The sequence below is a fragment of the Pinus tabuliformis genome, chromosome 1_2 (genome assembly GCF_031772625.1).
Source record: "Pinus tabuliformis cultivar Carrire ecotype Pingquan chromosome 1_2, CPIR1, whole genome shotgun sequence".
Taxonomy (NCBI): domain Eukaryota; kingdom Viridiplantae; phylum Streptophyta; class Pinopsida; order Pinales; family Pinaceae; genus Pinus; species Pinus tabuliformis.
Window position 1 is genome coordinate 975,759,622 of NC_142298.1, and position 23,133 is coordinate 975,782,754.

General features: G+C 38.6%; 1 pseudogene; it reads right to left on the reverse strand.

Moving 5' to 3' along the window:
• Nucleotides 1–290: 290 nt before the first annotated feature.
• On the reverse strand, nt 291–623 carry LOC149209252 (tropinone reductase homolog At5g06060 pseudogene; annotated as a pseudogene).
• Between the last annotated feature and the right edge of the window lie 22,510 nt (nt 624–23,133).

Genomic DNA, 23,133 nt, shown 5'->3' on the forward strand with positions numbered 1-23,133 from the left:
CCAGTGTGCGAACCCGGAGCATTCAAATCTCCTTGTTCCAGGCGTTGGATAAACTCAGCAAGTTTTTCAACTTTGTCAGCCTGTCTAAAGAGATTAGAAAATACACGTGACTGCCGATCCCCTTTAATGGATTCTGGTTCATCAAATTGTGTTCTACCCATTGCAGAAGCCACTGGATACCACACCAAATCGGATTTTTCGTATGGCTGGGAAACTGTTTCAAATGTAAGGCGAGAAAAATCATTCAACCAAGCATCAATTTTACTCTCCGTCCCCAATATAACATGCATTCAATCATGAAGCCACGCCAACGCCTTAGAGGAACGTGTAGTCAAAATAGTAAATGTAAAGAACACTCCTCCTTCAGAAACTTGCCATGTGTCATAAGGAGCTACAGGTAGGCAAAGAAAAGCTACGAGGGATAAAACTTCATGAGGTTCAGCAAAACGCTTTAAAGGAATACGATCAAGTAACACAAACTCTTTGTCTTCCAAGAGCTTCTCCAAGAGCGATGTCTTGGTACGCCATGGTGCCACACAGTTAACACGTATTTTGTCACTTGTCCACGCACATGCAAGACTTTTTGTGAGTTGGCTCATTACTCCTTTGCTGGCCGCATACATGGTACCAGAAAATAGCTACAACACCAACAACCGATGAAATGAAAACAATGCTTCCCCTTTTTAATGCTTTTAGTAGAGGATGTGACAGCTGAGACATATGATAAGCTGATTCAACGTTGGTAGACATAAGAAATGAGAAATCCTCATATTTATACCGACATTATTAATCAACATATTGAGTTTCCCATTGCAAAATGAAAAACATCTTTCAATCAACTCCTCTTGTGCTGAACGAGATGATAAAACATAGACTATACCATCAAACTGCAGCCCAGATTCCTTTCACTGAGTCAAACATTCATTAAAATCCTTCTCTGTACACGAACATGTCATTAACAGTGGAAATCCTTTGTTCATTTATCTTGAAAATGTATATAGAATGATTGCTTCTTCGCTCCATCCTTTTTCCACTCGTAAAATCCTTCAACTGACACAAGGTAATGATAACTTGGAATAAGTCAACGAACAGAAGCCTTCTCATAACCGATTCTGATCAAGCATTGATTTCAAAAAGGACCACGGTTTTGAGACTTGAGTATGAAACAAAGTTTTGATGGAACTTCGTTGGTGATCATGAGAACCTCGTTTCCTGCGGTGTTTCCATCAATTCACTTTAAATATCCGTCATTTCCCAATTTCGCAGCGCAGCCAGTGCAAGGTCAGTGTTTTCGCTACGAAATCACTAAAACAGATGGCGCTGCGAAACTGCTAACGGATTTATGTGCTGCGAAAACACCCTGTCTTTAAGCTAGGCAAAAAAAAATTTGGCAACAGAATTATCAGTGATAACAGGTCCAACAATTCTTCAAGTCAAGTTTGGGCGATTAGAAAGAAATGAAGGGATGGATCGGCGACTTCAAAACAAATAGGTAGTAACACCCTCAAGCTTAGAGTAAGGCTTTGAAATGAAGGGTGAGGGGCAAGACTTACAAACGGGTTGGCTATGTCAGGGCCATGGTCGGTCTCCGGTCCTGAAAGTGAACCTACTTGTATCCTGTGGAGCTAGCTTGCGGTTCATCCAGTCAACTCTCCAAATCACTTCATTGCTACAACGTTCTCTGCTTGCCTACCAATGATGGGTGAACGAACAAAAAATAGGGGAGCGAGAGCTTGTTATCAAAACTGAACAATGAGGTAATATGATATCTGTTTGCGAACCTACGATATTTATGACAACTGTGCTGGTTAATCTGGTGATATCTGTGCTGGTTAATCTGGTTAAGCTGATTTGATGGAGGTTAACACAAATAATATCATTTATATATGTTTGTTGCTAGTAATTTATTGTGAACACATTTCATTCGATTCAACATTATGCATGTAGAGTCGTCATACGATGATACATATTTAATACGTGTAAGTTAGTGTTGTTATTATATAATATTCTTATTGTCAATAAAATCATGTTGTCTAAAAATTAATTAGTAGTGACTTGAGCACTTCCGCTTTTGCTTCAGCTAGACTTCGTTGGTGTTGGTGTTTCAGATACTTGCGCTAATGGAGGATTGTTTGGATGGAGGACCATGCACGCATTGGATTGTTTGTACTGGTGGTTTCCATGGAGTTTTATTTGGTAAAACTTGGTCTTTATGATTAGTGTTTGAAACTGACCAATCAATTTTGATTTGTTGGAGAGAAAAGCAGGGTCATATATTACTCAAGTAAAATTTCCTAGTGCGAAGGAACAAGCGTGAAATTGTATGTGTCTATAATCCTTGATGTATTTATTCCATTGTTATTCGTTCAGTAATTGAAGATCCACCCCAACTGGAATTCTCCTTTTAATTCTCTTAAAACTTTGGGTTCAGAGCAAAATTAGTGGATCAGGCTCTTGCCTCTAGAAAAATCTATCAGGGAGAAGGGTTTGAATATGTTAAGGAATGCTTTGAAAATGGCACTCTTCATCTCATTGGGCTTTTTATTGATGGCGGTGTACACTCACGTATAGATTAGTTGCAAGTATCACATAACTATATATGCTTTATTATGAGTTCTGTTTCTCTTGAATTCTTATAGATAGGACATTCTTATTTATTTCTATCCAAACTCAATGGCTTGCTAGACTATCTCTCTCTCTCTGGGACTAACTAACTGCCTATCTTTTGGGTTTGCCACTCAATAATCTATCCAACCACCCTATCGGCATGGTTGCGACTCACAATAATATTTCTTACTGTCTTTCTCTTTAGGTTTATCTTACTGGTAGGGTGAAAGAGAAAGGTTGGAAAGAGACAAAGTTAAAGACGGTAAGTCCAGTACACATAGGGGCAGTTAGATTATTAACTATTTTCAGCATATAATTTAAGCCACTCCTCTCATTTTCTATTTGTCTATCTCAATGGGCACTAAGCATGTGGTTTATTGACAATCTTGTGGGAAGATAACTTAACTTATGGATTATATTCTCTAGTGTCTCGTCTTTTATTTCTTGCTGCTGATCACCACCAGACTGATCCAAGTCACCTTAGTTATTTCTGTGATGTGTATGCATTTCACATTCCACCTTTATGTAGAGTAAAGCAAGGTTGGTGATGTTTCATAGGTTGCCTTTTTCCTTTGTTGTTTGTTAGTAGACAATTCCATGTACATTAGGAATGTTCAATTGTATATGCAGTGCACCTTTACAAAACATCATAAATTTGAGCCCAGATACAACAGAGATCTCTTTGCAAAGGTTGCTTTCACTTGTGGCTAGAATATTGCTCGATTCAAACAACAATATTGAGGTAAAGTTCAGTTGTCAAAGACTTTTGATCCTTTTTGGTAATTTTAGTCGAGATTAAACATGAAAATACATAGATAGTTACTGGAATGTTAAGACAATATATTTTGGTGGAACATAACAAAGCAAAGCAAGGTTAGTGATGTTTCACAGGTTGCCTTTTGCCTTTGTTGTCTGTTAGTAGACAATTGTAGGTACATTAGGAATGTTCAATTGTATATGAGTGGACCTTTACAGAACATCATAAATTTGAGCCTAGATACAACAAAGATCTCTTTGCAAAGGTTGCTTTCACTTGTGGCTAAAAGATTGTTGGATTCGAACAAAAATATTGAGGTAAAGTTCAGTTGTCAAAGACTTTTGATCCTTTTTGGTAATTTTAGTCAAAATTAAACATGAAAATACATAGATGGTTACTGGAATGTTAAGGCAGTATATTCTGGTGGAACAGAACAAAACAAAGTAAGGTTGGTATGTTTCACAGGTTGCCTTTTGCCTTTGTTGTATGTTAGTAGACAATTCCACGTACATTAGGAATGTTCAATTGTATATGCAGTGGACCTTTATGGAACATCATAAATTTGAGCCCAGATACAACATAGATCTCTTTGCAAAGGTTGCTTTCACTTGTGACTGGAAGATTGTTAGATTCGAACAACAATATCGAGGTAAAGTTCAGTTGTCAAATACTTTTGATCCTTTTTGGTAATTTTAGTCGAGATTAAACATGAAAATACATAGATGGTTACTGGAATGTTAAAACAATATATTTTGGTGGAACATAACAAAGCAAAGCAAGTTTGGTGATCTCTCTGAGCAACCTATGAGGAAATGGTCAAGTCTTGGCTATTGTCTTCTCTCCTTTCCATATTGCTCTGTCTTAAGAGGAGGATCCAACACTTAAATTTGTTTGATTGGCTATTCTGTTATTGCCATGTTGAATGAGTGACTACCCTCTCGGTGTGTTGGATTCAAAGGCACTTGACTTTGGTTGACATCATGTTAGGAGCATGCTTATGTTCTTAACTTTTTTTGCTGGGGGGAGTGGGGGTGGTGTATTACAGTGCTTCCCCAAAGCAATTAACTTGAAGTACTAATGTTTACACATGTAGGTAAAATTCATATATGGATTTCTTTTGGGTTACTACCACATTCAATCTTTGGGACAGGCTCCCTAACCAACTAACTTTCCAAATAAAGAAATCTAGCTCATTCATCAATCCACTCTGCCCTTTCCTCCCTTTGACTAGCTAGACCTATATTAGCCCAAGAACTTCCCCGACGCTTGGCTTGTTGAAGGGATAATTTGTTAACTATAGATATTAGAAAGTACCTCCAAAGTAGCAGCTCCAAACAAAATCATTGATGCACAAAATCTTATTGCACAGGCAATGCCATAGGAAAGAACTCGACCCTGTGCAACACGTTATGTCATTATCAATCTTAAACTTAACGGGAATGCAGAATAGAAGAGAATATTGTTCCTCCATCTAAGCATCAAACATGATGCTATAATTTTACACAACAGGGCCTAAAAATGCAAGGAACATTGGCTCTGTCACATGCTGTAAGCATTGATAGAATAAAAGCACATAAAAAGGGCAACATCAAGGTAATTAAACAGGCATGATACATTAGAGGCACCTGAAAATACTTGAAAATAAAAATCAACACAAAAAGATTGTCAACCAATAAGCTTTGCTCTAGCAGATATCTGAAACAAGGAAAATGAATGCAGAAGATCACTATTTTCTCACATAATCTCATTGCTAGTTTGTTACTAAAACACTTAAAACATATTTTCATAGCTTACCCTAAAGAAGCAAGTTGCATTCTAAAGTTCATTCCAAACTATCCATGATATTTTTAGTTTGGAAAGATAGGTTTTCCCAGAACAGATGCATTGTCCTATAAAGTGCTTCCTCTTACTAAAAGCTCCATGGGAACTAATCTCAAATTTTCTTGGATCACATTAACTCACATGAGGCTCTAAATTTGCTTCAATAACTAACATTGATCTCTTCCATATAAAATGTATAGTTACACCTTGATCGACAAACACTCGTTTAGCTTTTTTTGCAACCAAGAAGTGTGCAATACTCTTCCTTTTAGTTCTGATCAGCAGATCTGAAGCATCTAAAGCCTCTACAACCTTATAGTGCATACAAAACAACCCACAAATCCCAAGAATAAGTCTCATTGTTCCATTTAGAGGATCTCTACTTGCAAGATTGTACTATGATATAAACCCATCTGTTTACATGAAACTCTCGAGTGTGTTGCTTCGACAAGCTTTGCTCCAGCATATATCTGAAACAAGAAAAATGAATGCAGAAGATCACTATTTTATCACATAATCTCATTGCTAGCTTGTTACTAAAATGCCTAAAACATATTTTCATAGCTTACCCTAAAGAAGCAAGTTGCACCTTTAGCCCTCAACCATGGGCCCAAAAGAAGATTAAAGGATGATACAATCTAAATGTTTTGTCTCCATAGAGAAGACAACAGTAATCCTAACTCAAACAAAAGATAAGACACTACCATAGGTTGTAAACCTTTCTAAGCAAAATCAACATTTCTATTGAAATTTGAATTCTAAAGTTCATCCCAAACAATCCATGATGTTTTCAGTTTAGAAAGATAGGTTTTCCCACAACAGTCGCATTGTCCTGCTGCTGGCTATGGCTCTATATATGCTACTGAGTCCATTGGGTAAACTATAGGCACTACTGCTTTTGCTCCTGCTAACCTTGCTTCTGCTGCTTAAACTCGCTAAATAATAGAATATGCAACTGTTGCTCCTGCTACCTTAGCCACTGGTGGTGCCTCTGCTTGCTTTGGTGCCTCTTCTTCTTTCACTGGCTCTGTTCTACTGGGCTTCCCACCTATGCCCTTTTCTTTGCTACCTATGCTTATGCTCCTGCCTTCTCTATTGGGCGAAGTGAAGGGCCCGTTCGGTTAATTGAATTTGCATCTGGAACATGAATAGGCTTTGTGACTGGAGGTTCTGAAAATGTAGAAGCTATGATTCTCGAACAGGCTTAGATGCTCCTATAGGTGCTGTTGGCTTTGAAACTGGCACTGCTCGATTTCCAGGTGGAAGCTATACAATTGCTTCCGGATCTGCTGCTTCTATAAAAGAAAAAAGAATAAGCTATGATTGCTTTTACTTATGCTGCTGGCTCTTCTACTGCTGGGTATGGGTCTTATGAATCAACAAAAGAAACTGCTAATGTGATTTGGCTCTGCTTACATCTCCGACTGGTTATGTTGCTGGTCATGGATCCATGGATAAGAGATTAACCTATGTATTATCGAGATGCTTGTAACAATGGTTCTTTTCTAGGGAACGTTCGATGAACTTGACCTTCTTGTGGTTACAATGACTTGGTTATCAGTATTCATGTTTTTACCTTTATAACATCTAGATACTTATAAGAATGGTTCTTTTATAGGGAAGGTTCGATGAACTTGAGCTTCTTGTGGTTACAGTGTCTTAGTTATCCATTCCTGATCTACTTCCACCATTCAATGCTTTCGGTTGACAACCTTCTTTTCTTATTAGCCGCCTTCTTGAAAGGTCTTCCAAACAATAGGAATGGCGGGGGTTTAATTAATAATCATCCAAACAAAAGTAGGGGATATAACGTTCCTTTCTGTGACTCCCTTCAGTCGGGTATAAGTACTTATATTTCTTTCCTACCTCTAGAACTTGGATAGAAGTATATTAGACTCTATTTCCATACTCTTAGTATTTATTACCCTCTCTAGTTAGCTCAATATCTATTCCAATGGCTCTATAAGGAGAGAACAACATGTCTCTCTTAGTCCAATACTAGTACGATAGAAGAGTCTGTCTTCTCCTATCTCCTATCTAAGCCATTATCGTCTAAAAAGAAAGCTCCTCTTTGTCCTTACCTCCTTGACGTCCAACCTTTTGCCACTTGAAACAAGGACATAATGAAGCTTAGTTATCATTAGCCGGGACACTCTAGCTTAGCTTTGCTAGCTATATATAGCTCTGTCTAGCTCTTTACACCGTTCAATTACTAGTTACGAGCTCAAGTGCAAATGCCCCTGTTCCTCCTTCCTGCTTAGCGCAGGGACTAGCTATCGAGTAACCCCTTCTTCAAGAGTTATAATATAACCCTACCTCATATTAAAAGAAAATCCTAGATTGAAGTTACACCTATACAATATTATATTAGATGTTCGTATAGCGTATTTCAGTCCATTCGAAAAGTTTCATCCATGTTACTTTAATCAAATTAATATACTACGGTCATTTATGAAAAGGGAGTGACGTGAGCTTATGGCCTCACACGGTCATTTATTAAAAGGGAGTGAAGTTGGTATTATTACATCTTAATGCATGACTATAAACAAAAACAAACACAAATGTCAGGTACAACGAACCTCAATCAACGCACGACAATATAATTTTTTATGGACACGAGTAAAGGCCTCAACAAACTTTAAGTGGAGCATGATGGATGTCGCATCTTTCACTGGAAGAAGCAAAATATCGTTCAAAGTGCGAATTACGAGGGATTGGCATTAACATTTCTGGAATCAAGGGCAATGGTAAGGCATACAGCCGAACACGAAACCACAACCATATTTTTTAATTTGTAAAATCTTCAAAATGAACCTCTGTGTCGCGGACTTAAGCTTGGATTTCTCGTTTTCCCCATGGCGTTGGGAAGCTCCATAGCGAAGTTGTGGATGGTGGATGAAGAATGCAGAATGCAGATGATACAATGATGCCGAGCAAAATGGCGGGTTTGGCAAGCATTACGGCAACACAAAAATCGAAACTGGTTTACAAGTAATTTCAAAGCTTTTATTTATTAGTCCGTGCACTGCTGACGCCATACATTGGGATTTGACTCCCTGGTGGTGGCGGCGGAGTCACCACCGGGAAACCCAAAGCACCACATGCATGCGGGTAATTGCCAAGAGAGGGAGCCGAAATGTGCCAAAGATTTTGCCCAAGAGCAGGGAGTGGATAACTATTTTATGTTGTGTTAATGCAATTGGTACTTCAATCCCAGGATTTTATCTATTCAAAGGTAAAAATCAACTGAAAAACTATATACAGAACTGTGAACCAGGTGCATGCATGGCTGCACATCCCCATGCATGGATGACTAAAGAACTGTTTCTAAGTTGGCTTTTTCACTTTGCTGCATTGGTACCAGGTGGCGTCTCGCCTAATAACAGACACCTTTTGATATTAGATGGCCATGGGAGCCACATGGTTGTACAAACAATTGAGGAAGCAAACAATTTAGGCATCGACCTGTTGACATTGCCCGCTCATACCACTCATAGGCTGCAACCCCTTGATGTTAGTGTGTTTGGCCCTTTCAAGAACTATTTCAGGTCGGAGCGTGCTGCATGGATGGCAAAGAATCCAGGGGTTGAGGTGAAAAGGTTTGAGCTAGCAGAGCTTGCAAGTAAAGCTTTTAAAAGGGCTTTGACACCATCAAATATCAAGGCTGGCTTTAGGAGGACAGGAATCTGGCCACTGAACTATGATGCTCTTATGCATGATACTGGTTGTAGCCAAGCGTTTCATGTGGATGGTCAGGAAGAAGGGAATGTCCAAACATGTGTTGAAGTGCAAGAAGTAGATGACCAAGATGATGTTGTTGCAGCTGGTAATATGATTTCCCTGTCTCAAGGACAGTTATATGCTGAAGATGATGAAACTGTATGTGAAACACACTATAACAATGAACAAATTCCTAGTAACATGGAGATTGTTCCACCAACTCAAGAACATCAAATTCCTGTTGCTGATATTGCTAATGATATTGTTGAACATGCAGTTGACAATGACCAATTGACATTGCCAAGCCAAGTAACCCCACCTTCATGGCTAGCAGAAGCAATGATCAATATGAATGCACATAGTGTCTCAGCAACCAATGAAGAAAGCATGAACATGCCCTCACAACCAACAGAATTGAACAGTGAAATTGTTCATTTTTTTGTGGACAATAGATCAATGGAAGAAGATGAAGGACATAATGAGGCATCAAATGAAGATAATGATATGGTTCAATCAGTTCCAACAGATACTGAAAGGGAAGTACCAAGCAATGACATGCAGGTGGGAGGGGTGGAGAAGACACTTGGACGGTTCCTAAAGCTACTAGTAGAGAGAGTATCAATGAGAAAAAAGCAAGGTGCACCGGGTAGTCTTCATCTGGGCCGAAGCTCACAGCTACTCACCTCAGAGGACTATATAAACCTGTTAGTTGAGTCAGAAAAAAAGAAACTTGAAATGCAAGAATTAAAACAGAAAAAGAAGGATATGGTCAAGGAGAAGAAGGCAACAAGGATTGTTGCAGCACAACAGCGAGCAGAAGAAAGGATTGAAAGAGATAAAGCAAGGCAAGTTAAGGACCAACAAAAGCAAATGGCAAGACAGGAAAAGGAAAAACGAAAGGCACAACAAATGCTTGAAAAGGAACAAGGGATGATCAACGATACAAGAATAGCTGATGAAACTAGGATTATTTCAAACTCATTGGACTCCATTGCAGATAATACACCATTATTCCAAGATCTCATAAACATTCAAGTGCCCCACTATCAAACCGAGGGTTTACGCACTTGCCTTGTTCCTACCAGAGCTGGTGTCAATTCTCTGTATGCTCATTGCACACCTCCACTTAATGCAGGGGTCAGTAGTGCAAATGTGAGGTATGGGTACTCAATACCTCCATGGTTGGAAGCTGCAAATTGGAATCAATCATATGGCAACAATCAACCATTTCCTAATCAGCCCTTGACTGGTAGGCCAACCTACCTGGCTGAAGAAGGTAACTCGGGGAGTTTTGGCACTCAAGATTCTCAAGGCCATAAAGAATAGGGGTGTCATATGTTTTCGGTTCTAACCACATTATGATGTGGATTTTGGATGGATTGTATCTTTTTCTTAGCACAACAACATTTTGGCTTACAACCTAGTAGTGATTTCTTGTGGCAACCTAACTGTGTGCTGATAAGAAATTTTCAATGGAATATGTCTTTCTGTAAAATATTAATTATGATAAAACTATTTCTATAAGTTATTCTGTGCGCACTGTACAAAGCTCTAAACTCACTTATGGCTCCAATAAGTGGACCGTTATAATGTGATGACAGTGCTGGGCAAGTTTACAATCACTTAACATTGAATAGAAGTCTACACTCACAATTAGAAACACCTCCTGCTCGCTTCTAATGTACGAGGCACTAGTAGTAAGGAACTCTATACTTAGCATGTTATTGATTGAATTAGAATGAATAAGAACTTTACATTGCTGGAAACTAGAAATACAATAAAGAACATAGTTATGATTTTTATCAATCACCTAGGGGAGGGTCGCCAATACATGTGCGCCCTCCCCGCCACGTCAGTTTACCACGCGTCAACCCACATGGCTCCGGTACGACACCTGTCCACCGTGGAGTATGCCCAACTTATAGAGAGCATGTGTTTTTATATGTGTCAGTAAAAATGATGGAAGTATCTAAATTAATCAAATCAGTTGATGAACAACTATGAGAATCATATTGTTCCATCTTGTTACATCAACTTTCCAAAAGATAGAGAAATTTGGGTGCACAGTAACCTAATCAGCTATATGACGAATTGTGGCTTAGTCATTAATTCTTTTCTAAGCACCTATTCACCTTTTTCATTTTCCTTCATGAGTAGATCAATTGTTTGACAATATGAGTGATTCACATATGACAATTGTTTGGTTAACTAATGAATTGTTATAATTGACGCAAAGTTACAACAGCCTTCTTAGAGGGGGAAAAAAGAATTGGAGTAAAAATGGAAAATTAAAAATAGCTAAATTATTATAAAAACTAAATAAAAATAAAATTACAATAATTTATAAATCTACAAAATATAAACCAGCGTAGACCCATCTTAAGATGGGATCTTTTAAGCATCAAGAGAATCATGTCTCTGTTTCTTTAGATCCCTTTTTACACTTATGAGTTCTGGAGTTAATATTGATCTATAACAGTGTATTACGGTACAAAAAAATTATGAATTGCCTCTAATACATGTAAGAAGGAAATTCCAAAGCAGTAGGTATACAAAAATCCCACAAAATTGCTTCAGAGCTCAAAATCTACAGCATGTTAAGCTTTCCTGTAATTTAAACTTCCCTGCACAAAACTAGGCATTGCAAAAATAAGAGAGATTCAAAGGAAATCAGTGTACCGAAAGGAAATCCAGGGTAACTGCAATTGTGGGTCTTGTCATCAACGCTGGAGATAAATAAAGTTTAAAATTTGAATGAACCTTAGGAAAGATCAACAATCAGGCAGAAGCACATGCCATTCTTAAAGGGATTGAATTGGCTCTTGATAAGAGTGTTCACAATATCTAATGCATGGCAACTAAGCAACAATAATTATGTTTTTTGGAATAGAGATTATACCGACTCCATAAATTTAAAATTTCAGTAGGTCATGTGCTATATACGGGTCAAGGAGGGTTTTGATTCAATATTCTTTTCACATATTACAAGAAACTTACATTCAGAGGTACACAATCTAGACAATTCAACAGCTACAATGGACACCAACACCCTACAAATATATCACTATTATCAACACATTCTCCTCTCCCGATAGCTCTGCACTCCTTATATCCCTGTTCCCCAAGCAACTAGGAAGAAAAGTTTCAAAATTGCATAGAAATCTGTTTGCAGAATCAAATATTCCAACTTAGCACAATTCCTACACATCCCTTGGAAGTACAAAGGTTGTCTCCAACACAAATGGCAGACCACCAAAGAAATGGACTCTCCTATAATTGTGATGAAAAATATGCTCCAGGTCATAGGTGTAAAAAACAGAAATTGTTCCAAATTGATATGCCCACTCAATACTTGACCGAAGACATAACTACTGAGAGACACTGGAGTTACAGGTTGAAAACACCAACACTCCGACTCAAGCAGATATCAAACCTATTTCTTCATGAAGAACGATCAATCTCTCTGCATGCATTATCGGGCATTTCAACTCTAACAAAACCCTGACAAGGAAACTCTAACAAAACCCTGACAAAACTCTAACAAAACCCTGACAAGGATTTAATCCTATAAAGTTTGCTAGTAAAAGCTGAGCGATATTAAAAGGAAATAAAAGGGTAGAAGCTTTGTTCATAAAACAGTAAACCCTACCCATTTCTTAACTTATAAACTCATCAGCTGTAAAAACAAAATAACCTTCAAATAGAGATGCACCGTCACAAGTGAAACGATCTCAATAACTTAGCGCTATGCAAGGTTTTACAGCATAAGGAAATCATAATATTCTACAATGAGTAAATCAAGAATAGTAGCGTTCAAACAGTATCCAGAGAAATGCTTTTAAGTCAATTTAAATAATAGAGAATGCAACTTGTGTGTAAAATTCGAAATAAGACTTTCATAGAAGGAAACAAGATAACAGTTATGACTTCAAGAAACCATAAATAAATTAACAGTATAACTGTGATTAAGGTCGTAAAATGTCCACGGCTTCCATACAAAGTCCATTAGAAAAAAAAAAAAAAACATATAACTTATACAGAATGTCTACAAGGGCCGAGGCCGCTTGACAAGTCTCACTTCCAGAAAGGAGATTAAAAATACCAATAATTTACCGACAAGGAAATTACCAGGCTCTTGGCTAGAAATACATAACTACAACACTGTAGCCCAGAGAGCAACCTGAGTAGCAAGTCTGCGAAGAAGCTTCGTAAGGGTTTAGTGAGGCTTTAGAAGAGCCTTCCCCTCCGAGCAGTCGAATATAAAACAAACAATAGCACGAAGCAGAGCACTCAGAACTCTATGAAAGAAAAGAGAAACCCTCATATGCCAAATGAAAAAGATACAATAGCAGGGACAATAAAAATGCAGCGTTTTTATCTATAAAGCAAACACAGTAACAAGGCAATTGAGAGCAGCTACAGAGAGTTTCGAAAGTTGGTCTGGGCTCATTTCTGCGATGTTCCATTTTCCCTTTGTCTTTCTGCTCGGGGTCGGCTATGCAAGTTAGGGGAGAGCAGCTACAGAGCGTTTTGAGGGCTAAAACAACAAAACAGCAAAAACAGAATGCCATAGAATGCCTAAAACCCTAAACCCTAAAACAACAAAAATGCCATAGAATGCCTAAAACCCTAAACCCTCAAAAAAATGCTCAAAATAATGCCATAAAATGCCATAGAAAGTTCACAAAATATCCTGTTAGAGATGCTTGTGTTGAAAAACACAGAGTAAAGCTGGTAGGATTAAAAATCCTACCGGTTACAGGCCATGGATGGTCGCCGACCTCCCCCACCTTCCCCATAGCTCGCCACCTTCCCCACAACTCGCCAGACCTTCTCCACACCTGCAACGTCCTTTTCCACACCTGCAACAGGAAGAAAAAAGCCATTAGAGATCAGAAAAACAACAAAAACAGCAGAGCAAAACAGAAAAATCCTATGTTACCTCAAGCTCAGTAGAATGGCGACCGACTCCTCCCCAAGCAACAAAATCGCCGAATAAGACCACCACCAAAGAAATGCTAAACAACCGGCATTCCATGTTAAACAACTTGCATTCCAGAACGACCAAGAAATCCAGGCGGAAAATCACAAGAAAAGCAGAACCGCTGTCCCAGCCAGAAACCCTGAAACTCCATCAAACCTTCGCACCAGCACACGAATAAACGACTCTGCGCGCAACAATACAAACCCTGTCAACCGAACACAGCATTCCCCCAACACACGTTCTAACCACCATGCGCGCAGGTTATAGGGCCGTCCCGCGCCATCTTCGGCGGGGGGCTTCGCCCAACAACCGGCCCCGAGCAGAAAGACAAAGGGAAAATGGAACATCGCAGAAATGAGCCCAGACCAACCTTTCAAATGGCGCGAAGGAGGAGTTTTAAGACGCGAGGTGATAGCCCACACGGCCAGATCCACGGTGGACAGGTGTCGTACCAGATCCATGTGGGTTGACGCGTGGTAAACTGACGTGGCGAGGAGGGCGCACATGTATTGGCGACCCTCCCCTAAGCTATGTAAAAAAGAAATTCTTAGAATTTTGTTTCAGTACGGTCAAAGAACCGACATTATGTGTATTTATATCATATCCAATGCCTCGCTGAGATTTGGATGAAAACTGGGTTGATATCCTAATGTCTACCTCGGCTTTAATGAAATTTAATGAAAACTGGGTAGGTATCCCAATGCCTCCCTCGGCTTTAATGAAATCTTGGTACGTGGCTGGTTTTACAGAGCTTCTAGCCTTCGCCACCTAATTTATAGAATCTGTCATTGATGGCGCCTGCGCAAAAGGCTCTCTGGAATGCAAAGGCAGGTTTGGAGTTTATACAGAGGATTCTTGCAAGCAGCCCGATCCAAAGATTTTCCCGAGCGATGCAGAGTAGAGCAAATTGTATCGGCAGAGTTCAGAAAAAATGGAAAGTCCGTAGATAAAAAGGATTTGAGCATTTTGAGCTCTTGAAGACCGCCTCTGTAGGTTTATCGGTTATCGAGGTCAGATGATTTTTGTTTTATATTTTCTCAGTGATTGCATTTGATTTGCTGTAAACTTCAGCTGGTCTAGGGTTTCCAGGGTTTTGGATTTGGGGTTTCTCAGAGAAAGTTGTATTGGTATGGCGGTTCCGAGGGGCAAATCAGGGTTCGCCCTAAAATCCGATTCTGCATGAAGGATCTAACCCTAACCTTAACCTCAGGTCTTTATTTATGCCTATATGTCCTAAACCTTACTTTTAGGCCATGATGGTTGTCAATAACCCTAAACCATAATTTTAGGCCATGATGGTTGTCAATAACCCCAAATCGTTATTTTAGGCCACGATGTATATCAAATTTCGTTCATTTTAAGCAAGATTGAATGTGAAGCTCATTGACCCTAAACCTACCGAAGTTAATAAAATGCCCTAGAGGCGATTTGAATTTTTATTATCTTCTGAAGTGGGCAATGCCCGGGACATCTTTGAAGGCTCGTTTATCCTTTTAAATATGCAGAGGATAACTACAAAACTACAAAATATTTATTTAGCAGGGTTCTTTTATTTTGTTCCAATGAATTATTTTTGTAATTGGTTATCTTGTTTGGCTTTTGTTGAAAATTGAAAATTTAGGTGTACAGAACCACAAATATTTTAAATTTGAGAGAGTGCCCTTGTTTTTGAGGGAGTGCCCTTGTTTTCAAGGGGCTCGCAAAACGTCATTTGTCGATGTAAATTTGATTTTGTTAATCAGTGATAAAGGAAATTGAAAATGATAGTGTTCCTGATTTTGTTAATTAGTGATAAAGGAAATTGAAAATGATAGTGTTCCTGAATTTATCCCTTTGATACTCATGCACCGCACTGACTCCATAATATTTTATTATTTTATGGAACACATGGAATATATTTTTCTCCTATCTTTATTTTTATTACCTCAATGGGAACGCTGATCTGCGACTGTTGCATTATATACACTATTTATTTACCATTCAAATATCAAGCATGTTATCTTCAGAAGAGACATTTAGTTCAAGGAAACCCAATTGATTTATGAGCTCAGTTTCTTGAACAGAGCTTAGCCATATGCCATTTTTTGCTCCCCAATCCATAAACAAAATAATCATCAGGCGTATAGTGGTCAATTCAAGCACTTTCAGTGCTTAGACCTTGGGTTATAGATGTTGCCACTTTAGTGCTGCCAGCAGAGCTAACTACTGCATCTGTGACTGGTTGGAAGTCTTAGTGACCTTGATGGCTTACGGATGTTGTGCATGTCCTGGGTGAATTTGGCACAATAGATACCCATCTGTTGCGACCCCTAAGCCAAAGGTAGGCCACTTTGTTATCAAGGGGTCATTTATCAATCAAAGAAAAAGAAAAGTAATCAAGACGTGTCATGAGAAAGGTATGGTTGTTTTAGTTGCACCAAAATGAAAATTGCCTCAAGTGCCTCTCTTTCCCAAAGCAGAGATGAAATCAGTCCTGAGTTGGTTGAACTTTGAAGCATGTTACATCCTAAGCTGCATTTGTTTTGGCTTAGGGACATTTCTGAAAGAAGAAAGAGAATAATAGCAGAAATATTTGAAAACAACAACCAGAGAATACCAATCCCAATCCTTTAAGAGTATGGGTGATTGATGGTATTTGGGAACACATGTACAACATTATGTATTTACATTAAAGAAAATATTCATGATATCAAACGCCAAAATGGAAACTCAGTTTCCCAATGCTAAATGAGTTGTGCATTTATGGACTATTTGCACTTGTAACGATTCATCTAAAAGAAAATATATAACCCAATTTCACAAAAATGTAAACTTAAATCTGTTTTAAAATCCAAGAAAATAAATCAACAAAAGGACTTGCAACAAAAGCACTAGTCTGCCAATCCTTTTCAATTGGTTCACATTAATTCGCAATGCTTGACATTGACGTGAACAAAATCTCTCATATCTCCAAGACACATCTAGAGAGTCAACATAGAAAATGTATTTTTGGTGGATACAATTTACTGGGACAATTTCATCATGGATCCTATCTTGAATGCTTAATTCCTCTCATTAGAAGCTTGCATTCTCATTTCCCAAACTCGACTGAAGTTGCACAGTTATTTCTTTGCCTCAGGAATGTTATGAAATACAAAATAAAACAACAGTGGCAGTGGACAGTATTTCAATTCTTAATGCCCCAATTTTCTAGGCAATCCAAGAGAAAAAGATACTGAAGTGTTCTTGATAAGATTGAGCCCTCTAGGAAAATTTTATTATGCATAAACCAGAACTGAAAACTCTTATTTTGAGTAGTAAAACAACCCTTATCTTCTTCAATTACAATGCTAAACAATGTTATAAGAATCGAACTAGGCTGGTCTGACTGTTTTCAAGCAAAAACTGGTCTGAACCACTGCTAGTGATTGGAAAAGGCCAGTTCAGTACCTCACCGACCTTTTTCCACCAAAGCCATCGGTTTTGTACAATGTGACTAAGGACCCATGCAATTTTTTTAAAAAGAAAGCAATAATTTGAGTGGGGCATCCTAATATTCAACCTTTAGGGCCTTATTAATGCTATGCAATTAATGGTAATGTTAAATATATCACTTCCACTTAATTTTTTAACATTACCATTAATTATTTCAGAAATTTTGAGAGTTGTTCCAACTTCATTGGATTTCGTATAGAGAGTAGAATTTTAGATCCCACTCGAAATACAACAGACATAACAATTTTTAGGATATCGAGATTGGGGGGATTGCAACGTTTCCATTGGAGTTCGTCATGTATGAGGGTATGGAACTGACATTTAATCAAGAGCACCAAGCCCTTTATGTACCTCGATTTTGATGGCATTGATTGTTGAACTCCTTGTTCGAAATAGTACTGAGAGGGGGGAGGGTGAATCAGTGTTACCTAATCAATGTAACTTTTTCATTTTCATACTCAGATTCATATACGCTACTTCAGTTAATACAAACCGTGTGTATACGCAACTGTGTGTAATGCAAAGCGTATATCAAGTAAACTTATGATTCAGTTAGTTGATCCTTAATGAGTGCATCATAACATTATTAACCATATGAACAGTAAACAGGAGTAGTATAACATAACAAATCATCACACATAAGCAACACACATGAACACCATGATATAAGGTGGAAACCCAATCTGGGTGAAAACCACCTGCTACAACTCGTGCCTTTCTTCCTTTAATAAAAAAACTTCTTTTTACAATTTTTATGTACTGGTGCAGTCTTATACCAGTACGTAGGCTTCTACCTGCAGAAGGCTACAACCTTCTCTCGTTCTCTAGACTCTCCTGGAAGGGAGCTACAACCCCCTTAGCTCTTGTACTAGCTGAAGTACTACTACGTAGGTGTCGGCCTATAGAAGGCTACAACCTTTTCTTTTCTTCTAGGGACCACGTTTCATAAATTTTCAGACTGGATCCTTAAATACAAAACAATCATCACTGCAATACAATCATCAACTTATACCTGCATCATCAATCACTGAATCACCCAATATTGAATCACTGAAACCCTGTCATCAAAATACAGTTACCTGAATTCAGACCAGAGCCAAAAACTATGCAACAACCACTAGAACCAACAACAACCTGAAACATCAAATCTCATAATGTATACGCTACTCGACTGTGTCAATATCGCGTGTACACGCGCTTTCACCAGAGATAACCCGCGTACAGATCTAAAGATAATTACTTATACCTTCGTTGCCCTTTTCAACTTGATTCAGATCGAGCCAAGCATCACAAACCCATAACTAGCTTACTAGATCTTCACCCTTCGTCAGATATTCATTATAATGTATACATTACTCGACTTTGTCAATACCGCGTGTACACGCGCTTTCACCAGAGATAACCCGCGTACATATCTAAAGATAATTACTTATACCTTCGCTGCCCTTTTCAACTTGATTCAGATCGAGCCAAGCATCACAAACCCAGAACCAGCTTACTAGATCTTCACCCTTCATCAGACATTCATTACTTACTCACCCCTTGGCGGAATGATCTTCTCCTTATATAGGTTTAGGCTTCTCTCAATACCATGGTCCAAAACCATGTAGAAACAATACCTTGGACCCAATACCTGGGGTCAACACTTCAGACCAAATACCACGGACCAATATCAAAATGCCATGGACCAAAACTTAGTTTTCCAACATGTACGCGCCTTTCCTTCTGTGAACCTGCGTGTGTACGCATATGCGTTTTTTGTTCTTCTAACCCGCGTCTATACGCACTTTCATCAAGGTTAACCTGTGTATATCTCTCTCTTGACCTGCTGTACTAAGATTTGTCCTTTGATTGAGTTGCCATCACCTGTATCATACCTCTGAGTGAGTTGCCATCAAGGACAACACTTGTATCATAATGCCAACAATCTCCCCCTTTGGACTTGATGGCAACCACCACACCAAGTCACTCTCCCCCTTTGACATCAAGGGAAAAGGGCAGACCAAGAAGTTCTCTCCCTTTGTTGTCCATACTCCCCCTGAGTACTTGCTGAAATCTCTGATTGGGCTCCCCCTTTGTATATGCCAAGATGTACCAAGCCGTCCACGCTCCCCCTGAGCACATGCAAGGTCTCCATTCAAGACCATGATAGTCATTAGCCACTATCATACACCATATATGATCTGCACCATAAGCATCAGCATCCAGTTCTGTAACCTGCAATACCATTCTTTTGATCAAACAACAAGATGTATCTTTTAGCTACATAAGCATCATCACCAAAGACTTCTAACCATAATGCCAACAATGCATTATTTGAAGTATATGCTCCCCTTGAGCCTGTGCCAACCATCATATACCATGACCGAACCATTTCCTAAGTCTGTTCTGCTGCCTTTTTCTTCTGAGCTCTATATACGCGACTCTGCAGCCTCTAGATCGCGTATATACGTGACTTATCTTCATTATATCAGTGTATGCAAAATGGAATACTGAAGGTCTTCACTTTCAATTTCCCTTGTGTCCGTTATGTCAGCTAACTGAGTTATGTCACACCTTTCTGTCTCTAATTCTGTCTTCTTCAATCCCTGGAATTGTGATGATGTATAATCCTCTTGCTTTGGAGTTTTAATTTTGCTCCTGCATTCCCTTGCTTTATGTCCAAACTTGTTACATGCATAACATCTTACATGATTTATGTTCCTTCTATTGCAATCAATTGCTTTGTGGCCAAACATATTACATGCAAAACAATATCCTTTGAAGTACCTAGAATGTGATGATCTTGTGTGACAGTCTTGAACCATTCTACTTCTACATCTGGCTGCAACATGTCCAAGATTATGACATACATAACATTCAACATTAGTCAATGGACGAAATAATCGTCTATCACTTCCATAGTTAGGAGTAAAGGATTTTAATTGAGGAATTTCTTTCCTTGGCTGTTGATGAGGTTGTCCTCTCATCTCCTTGTTGAGCATTTCAGAATTCTTATTAGAGTTCCTTACCTCACCTTGTGAGCTAGATTCACCTTCAACAGATTCATAAAAGCCAAGACCAGTTTTGATAGTAGGGGATCTTTGACTACCAAGAATTTCATCCAAAATCTGAGTACTATCTTGAAATCGTAACAGTTTATCCTTTTCTTCTAATTTACTTTTTAAGATATTTACCTCAACCTGATGTTGTGCTTCCTTTTCAAGATACTGCTTCCTTATGTTTTCTTCAGCTTTTCTTCCTTCTTCCACTTGTTGCCTTAATTCGATTACTTCATGTTCTTGTTCTTCAAGAGCTTCATTCTGCTTCTTTGATTCTTTAAGATCTTCTTCTAGAGAGAGGATCTTCGATTCAAGTCTCTGAATTGTTATGCTCTGATCTTTTACTATATCATGCCATTGCTCCCATACTCTGGTTACTGACTCCAACTGTTCTTTTAATCTGGCAACTTCTTCTAGTTCTACGTTCTTATTTTCATATGCCATGAGAAGTCCAATATCTTCATCACTATTGGATGAGTCATTACTTTTATCATGGATAAAATAACTTCTATCCGACATCTTTCCTTTTTTATGAGGGCATCTAGCAGCATAGTGACCAACTCTACCACATGAAAAGCATTTGAAAGGTAGCTTACCTTTGAACCTTCCAGATCCCCGATCAAAATTCTTGACAAAATTTACCTTATCTTCTCCTTCTGAAATGTATCTTGATTTATTTGCTGACACTTCGAATGCAGCTTCTCTCATATCTGATGGTCCTCCTTTTCTCATCTCAAAAGCAGTTAAGATTCCGTGAAGCTGCGACATAGTGATTTTCTGCAGATCCTCCTTTTCTACTATGGCACAAACTTTGGAATCAAATTTAGCAGACAGGGATCTTAAAACCTTTTCAACTAAGACAACTTCCTTAAATTTTTCACCTAGATTCCTCACACAATTGACAATATCATCTATACGCAGAAAGTAATTAGCTATGCTTTCATTACTATGCATTTTAAGATTTTCATACCGTATTCTGAGAGTTTGAAGCTTTGCTCGTTTTACCTATTCATCTCCTTCGTAGCTTAGAATGATTTTGTCCCAAATTTCTTTGGCTGATTTGAAATGCATGACCTTCATAAATTCTGATTGTGACAAACTTCCCAATAAGACAGTAACAGCTTTGGCATTGAGTTCATATTGCTTTCTCTCTGCTGTATCTGTAGGAATTGCTAATGGATATGTGTATCCACCTTCCACGATTCCCTAAACATCCGTTCCAAGCGATTGTAGATATGTTGTGGTTCTTATCTTCCAGTGGACAAAGTTGCTCCCATCAAAGATTGGTGGCCTGATGGATGCCTCTCTTTCTTGATTACTCATTCTGATGGATCTTTCCTTCAAGCGATCAAGCTTCTTCTAAAGGACCTGCTCTGATACCAATTGTTCGAAATAATACTGGGGGGGGGGGGTGAATCAGTATTACCAAATCAATGTAACTTTTTCATTTTCATACTCAGATTCATATACGCTACTTCAGTTAATACAAACCGCGTGTATACGCAACTGTGTAATGCAACAAGCGTATATCAAGTAAACTTATGATTCAGTTAGTTGATCCTTAATGAGTGCATCAGAACATTATTAACCATATGAGCAGTAAACAGGAGTAGTATAACAGAATAACAGAATAGATCATCACACATAAGCAACACACATGAACACCATGATATAAGGTGGAAACCCAATGTGGGTGAAAACCACCTGCTGCAACTCGTCTCTTTCTTCTTTTAATACGAATTTTTTTTTTTACAATTTTTATGTACTGGTGCAGTCTTATACCAGTACGCAGGCTTCTACCTGCAGAAGGCTACAACCTTCTCTCGTTCTCTAGACTCTCCTAGAAGGGAGCTACAACCCCCTTAGCTCTTGTACTAGTTGAAGTACTAGTACATAGGTGTTGGCCTACAGAAGGCTACAAGCTTCTCTTTTCTTCCAGGGACCACGTTTCATAAATTTTCAGACTGGATCCATAAATACAAAACAATCATCACTGCAATACAATCATCAACTTATACTTGCATCATCAATCACTGAATCACCCAATACTGAATCACTGAAACCCTGTCATCAAAATACAGTTACCTGAACTCAGACCAGAGCCAAAAACTCTGCGACAACCACTAGAACCAACAACAACCTGAAACATCAAATCTCATAATGTATACGCTACTCGACTGTGTCAATACCGAGTGTATACGCGCTTTCACCAGAGATAACCCGCGTACAGATCTAAAGATAATTACTTATACCTTCATTGCCCTTTTCAACTTGATTCAGATCGAGCCAAGCATCACAAACCCATAACCAGCTTACTAGATCTTCACCCTTCATCATACATTCATTATAATGTATACGCTACTCGACTGTGTCAATACCGCGTGTACACGCACTTTCACCAGAGATAACTCGCGTACAGATCTAAAGATAATTACTTATACCTTCGTTGCCCTTTTCAACTTGATTCAGATCGAGCCAAGCATCACAAACCCAGAACCAGCTTACTAGATCTTCACCCTTCATCAGACATTCATTATTTACTCACCCCTTGGCCTAATGATCTTCTCTTTATATAGGTTTAGGCTTCTCTCAATAGCATGGTCCAAAACCATGTAGAAACAATACCTTGGACCCAATACCTGGGGTCAACACTTCGGACCAAATACCACGGACCAATACCAAAATACCATGGACCAAAACTTAGTTTTCCAACATGTACGCGCCTTTCC